The following is a 6,000-nucleotide window of genomic DNA, read 5'->3' on the forward strand; positions in this document are numbered from 1 at the left end:
AATGAAAATCTCCAAATTTGGGAAATCCAAGCCTCCATTACGTCTGCTTTTCATTAGAATTTCTCTCCTTGCCTTCTCAATCCCGCTCCCCCATAAAAAAAGGAACAAAACTCTATTTACTTTTTTTAACATAGCAACAGCAGGAGGAAAAACCAAAGCAACATATAAAATCATAGGTAGAATAATGCTTTTGACAATTAAAACCTTCCCCGAAAAAGAAAGATCCCTCATTCTCCACATTTCCAACTTTCTCACAATCCTACCACCTAACTCATCCCAACTTTCTCTCCCTTTCAACTCATCATCAAACACAATACCCAAAATTTTCACACCATTCACCTGTTCCATATCAGGATCACTCACCCGTTCATTACTGAAGAAAAATTTAAATTTGCTCTTACCCCAATTTATTTTAAAAGCAGACGCAATACAAAACATATTTACAATCAACTTCACTCTGGACATATCATACACTGAATCACACAATACACAAATATCATCCATATATCCCAAAGCTTTCACACGCTTTCCATCACACCCGGGCACCACCAAACCTTTCACAACCTTATCATTTCTAATCATTTGCAACAATGGTTCAATCGCACAAATAAAAAGGATGGGAGACAACGGACAACCCTGTCGCACACCAGACATAATACTAAATGATTCTGAAAAAAACCCATTCACCTGCACACAACTCTTTGCATTCGCGTATAATTTCTTCAACAAACTCACAAACTGAACCGGAAAACCCATTCTCTCTAACACTTTGAACAAAAACACATGCGCCACACGATCAAACGCTTTCTCAAAATCTAACGCACACACAATCACCTTCTTATTCCGACCCTTACAATCCTCAAGCATGTCCCGCACCAACGCCACATTCTCATGCAATTTCCTTTTCGGTACCGCACATACCTGATCCTCATCAATCACACACCCAATCACATTCCTCATACGATTCGCAATCAGCTTGGCAAAAATTTTATAATCCGTATTAAGCAAAGTAATTGGTCGCCAGTTTTCTAACCGTCTCTTATCTCCTTTTTTATGCAACAAAACTACCATACCCTTCTTCATCACATCACACATATTCGTCCCAGAAAACAACACTCTCATAACATCTATAACATCCTTCCCAATTATATCCCAATATTTCCCATAGAACTCAGCTGGTATTCCATCGATCCCTGGAGACTTATTTTTAGCCATACTTCCCACCACATCCTTTACTTCACCATCCATAATCTCACCAAGCAAAGACTCACATTCACTTTCAGGAACAAAATTACCCACAATATCCAAAAACTCCTCATCATCACCCAGATCACACTTCTTCACATCATACAGTTGTTTATAAAAATCAGACACCACATCAATCACATCCTTACCAAACACCTCTTTATCATCCTTATCCAATAACACATTCATTCCACTTTTCCCACCACACATTTTTTTAAAGAAAAATCTAGTGCACTTCTCGTGATTATCTCTAACCTCCACCTTAGATCTAAATATTATTTCTTTCCCTTTCTCTCGGAACCACTCCTTAATATCTTTTTTTGTTTTTTCCAAATCGTGTCTTACATCCATACCCAAATTTTTACATTGTTGAAGGAAAGTCATCCGCATATTAAAGCGTGAATATTCTAATCTTTTCCTTCTCGCTCTTCTATACCCTATCTGTCTAAAGAACCCACCAATCTTTTTTTTCACCCATACCCACCATTCACACACATTAGAGAAAGAACTTTTCTTCCTAACCCAAAACCCATATTTTTTCCCAAACCTAGTTTTCACCCTTTCATCACTCAGAAAACTAACATTCATCTTCCATACCCCTCTACCATAAAAGAAATTATTTATAACAAAAACCCCCAACAAACACTCGTGATCTGAAAACCACACTCTCTCCTGCGCATAATCTACACATTTCATTGCTGAAGTAGAAAAAAAGAAAAAGTCCAGACGAGAATCCGTTCTTCCGTCATCGGCATGGTAAGTAAATGGACCTGGTTTCCTGGTGACAGCGTCCTGCAAAGCAAAGTCCTGCAAAATTTTATTCCACAAAACTCCAGTGACATCCACATTAGATTCTGTGGACCCAGCTCGGGCCTGCTTCTCCAGGATACAGTTAATGTCACCAACAATAATTACAGGAACTTTACCATGAAGAAAAAATTTTAAAGAATCAAAAAGTGCCAACCTATCAGTTTTCACAGCATGGCCATAGATATTGATAAGCCTAAACTGCCACCCCTTATAGGATAGTAACACACAGACACATCTTCCTTCCTGTATAATTTGAGTCTGTTTGATGACAAACTCATTATTTTTAAAAAGAATACCAATTCCATCATTCCTATTTGTGGAAGAAAAAGACCAAATTGCTTCCCCAAACTTCCATTCTTCTTTCCTAGGCATTTTTGACAAACCACACTCTTGTACGCAAACAATGTCACTGCCCTTAGAGGCCAAAAAGTCCAGGACTGCAGCACGCTTGTGAGCAGAGGAGAACACCCGTACATTTTGTGAGACAATTTTTAATCTCAAAGACATGCGGGCATAGTATGGTTAGTGCAATGGAAAGCCATGGAAAAACCAGAACATATCACGTCCCAGGGAAATACATCGCTCTTTCCAAATTTGCCACATTGACTTCACTGAGGAAACCTTCCCCAGGAGAGCTGGGTACTTCTGAGGCCACCTCAGATGACTTAGGGCTAGAACTGGAGTCACTATCCAGCAAAGAAAAAGGATTTGCATGAGCAGAATCTTCCAATAAGCCTATCTTAAGTCTCTTCACCGCCTTTCCAGACTTCCCCCTTTTTGAGACAACTTTATGGAAGATTTCCGCACTAGTGGCACTAGGCATCCTGGCCTCCTTCTCGTCCTCCTCCGATATTGACCACTCCACTTTTGCTGAATCGTCCATTTTTGACTCTGGGCTAGAAAAGGACAAAATTTGCATACTTGCACCATTATCAGGGTATGCACACCCACTAGATGGCGCTGTGTCTTTACCTTCCATAGGTATAACCCCAGGTGTCTCATCAACAGTTGGCTCTGCAGGAGGGACCACACCCAACTCCATGCTGTCAGTATGTGAGGTTAGAACCTCTCCTAATCCAGCTTTCCCAGGGTCCTGAGAAGCAGCCACAGAAACACTGCCAGCTGGCTCTGAAATTACCTCAGAAGAGGCAGCAAGGGAACTTGTTGTTCTCACCTGTCTGCCCCATGTTCTTCTCTCTTGTCCTAAGAAAGGAAACACCTTTGGACATTTCCTACAGGTATGACCAGGCAAACCACAAATATCACACCTGGATGGGGAAATACATGCGCTAGCCTCATGTCCTGTTTCCTTGCAATTTCTGCAAACTTTGCCTTTGCATGCATCTTTGGTATGCCCGTAGGAAAAACATGATCTACAAAAACATGGCATATCTTGGTAGTACAGATATCCCTTATTCCCACCAATGGAAAAATTAGCAGGAGGATTCATCACTCCTCCAATACAGCTGGAGTCAGGTTTCAGCCTGACCCAGTACTTGATATCACCATTAAAGACTCCCCATAGGTTCTTCTGCTCCACACCTCCTCTAACATGGGTACAGTAATGAGCTAAAAAAGCCCTGACCAGCCTTCTATCCAAAAATGGGTTATACATATGAATTGTTATACATTTCTCCACTGTAGAAAAAAGAGGTTGCACTTCAATGGATGTTAATGCCTCATGCATGTGTTTTTCCTTTAGCAACTGAAAAACGTTTAAACAGTAGGCGGCCTCAAAAAAGGATACATCATATGTAGCAATATTGCTGAAAGCTTGGATACAGAATACCTCTACCAACTTAACTCCAGCCAGGTCCAGAAGGATGTTCTCAATGATATGTCCAGTATCAACTTCGTCTCTCCTCTGCTCATTCACCACGAAACGGATAGTGTTACGCACAGCTGCCATCTTGAAATGGAATGCCCAACGGCACGATGATCGCTCCCAAAAACGTCGGATAGGACTCCACGAAAGACCGAACCCCCGGCCCAGACCAGGCAATAAACCTGATCTGAGCCAAAAGGCCGAGAAGCGATAACCCGAGCGGCCCTTGCCTTGCCCGAGCCTGTCCCATACTGCTGTTCACCCCTTGCAGCGATTGATTCAGCCTACTCCTAGGCAATTCCATGGGGCCCTGCAGGCTCACACACATTTACAGCTACTAAGCGGGAGGGAGGTGAATAAAGGCCGGAGAGGAAGCTACACAGGATTTGCTTCTTTTGCTTGCACCACAATGCAGTGCTGAAAGAGGAGGAATCTACATAAAAACGCCTTCCTGGCAACGCCCAAATGCCCTCCTGCCATGCAGATAAACACTGGCAGCGGCAGCAAGTGCATGCCCACAGCCACCCCTTGTTCCTTCACACCTTGTATCAGCTTTAATCCAGTCCAGTGCTGCCTGCTGAGCAGCACTGACCAACACTGCCTGGGCCCAGGCTTTTATCTATCTCTGAGGCCCCATTATGATGTCAGAAAGCTGGCTCTGGAATCCTGAGGGCTCCACTATGACACGTGCAAAGTTCCGTCTGAACTTTATATAAGACGGTGAGGCTCAGTCAGTCACTCAGTGTTGCCTGAGAGGGCAACACTGCAACAGCCGGCCGCCAGGCTGTCTTTTTTTTGCACATTTATTTGCCTCCAGGAGGCCACAAGAGGGAGACAAGGGACTGCAAAATGGAAAATAAGCATCCACCAACTTTACAGACAACTTCTCCTTGCTCCTACAACCTCCATCCTTGCACAGTTTGTTATTCTTCCAGGTAACAAAGTAACAAATCCAAATTGCTGCTCTCTTTGTAGGCAAGCAAGGGTTTGTTGCAACTGCAATTCTTACTTCTTCTTGAAATGTAGGGACGACAGTACATTCCATCACATCCATCTAGTGTACACAGGTAGGTCCATTGTGGCGGGTAGGCGGCTGGCTGCTTTAATGGCTGTTTGCTGTTCCCCTACTCCACTCCACTCCACTATTTGACTGTGGTGCTGCATCAATCAGTGGCTGGCTCAGGTGCAGCTCTTTAACTTACCTAGGAGGGAGGGCGGAGAGAAGACAAGGAAGGTGAATGAGCTGTTCCAATGTGAAATGCCGGAAACACAGAAACACAGAAGACACACACACACACACACACACACACAACAAGAGGTGGCAATGTATTCATTAATTGCATTTAATAAATGAGCTCATTATCACACATGACTGTACAAATGCATTGTCCAACAGGTGTTGAAATAATGGGATTAAAAGGGGAGATCCCATCAGAAAGACAAAAACAATAGCAAACACAAATAGCACTTTTGGAATCTGATTTTAGTCAACACATAAGGGAAGGGTGCACCGGTCCTGGAAATACTGCAATACCAGGTCAATGCGTGGAGTGGACAGAGCAAGCTCTATTTCCATCTCCCTGTTCTAAAAATCCATTTAATATATGGTCCCCAGATAGGGGACGTATCAGATATTAAACTGATAAGAACAGATTTTTTTTTTTCAGTTGGCTACCCCCTCGCGGGGGTGTCAATGATTTATTACTTAAAATTCAAAAACATTTACAATAAATTACAGCTTTTTTACAATGAATTACAGTAATAAAATCAATTTACATAAAAACACATAAAAGGGGACATGGTGGCAAATTCTTATATATTGGAGTTCCATTCTTTTACAAACCATTTATTTGAAAGGGTGGCATTTCTTTTTTTATCTAATAAATAATAAATGTACATCTCGCTAAAACAAAGACCTAAAACATCGTCAACAGATAAAACATCGTGCTTAAAAATCAGGATGTTCCTGGCCTTCCACAGAGCTTCTTTTACGCAGTTCATCGTCTTCCATGCAATAGTCTTTTGGTTCGCGGTTGGGCATCCAAAGAGTCCATATAAAATCATTTCGTAACTCAAGTCCTTTAGGTCTGCCATCTTCTTCATTAGAGGGAATATCTTTA

General features: G+C 42.1%; 1 non-coding gene across 1 annotated transcript; it reads right to left on the reverse strand.

Moving 5' to 3' along the window:
• Nucleotides 1–5,380: 5,380 nt before the first annotated feature.
• On the reverse strand, nt 5,381–5,580 carry LOC142695713 (U2 spliceosomal RNA). The gene has a single exon (XR_012863768.1). It is a non-coding gene; the product is annotated as a U2 spliceosomal RNA (small nuclear RNA).
• Nucleotides 5,581–6,000: the final 420 nt, after the last annotated feature.

Source organism: Rhinoderma darwinii (assembly GCF_050947455.1).
Source record: "Rhinoderma darwinii isolate aRhiDar2 chromosome 5 unlocalized genomic scaffold, aRhiDar2.hap1 SUPER_5_unloc_48, whole genome shotgun sequence".
NCBI classification, from domain to species: Eukaryota; Metazoa; Chordata; class Amphibia; order Anura; family Rhinodermatidae; genus Rhinoderma; species Rhinoderma darwinii.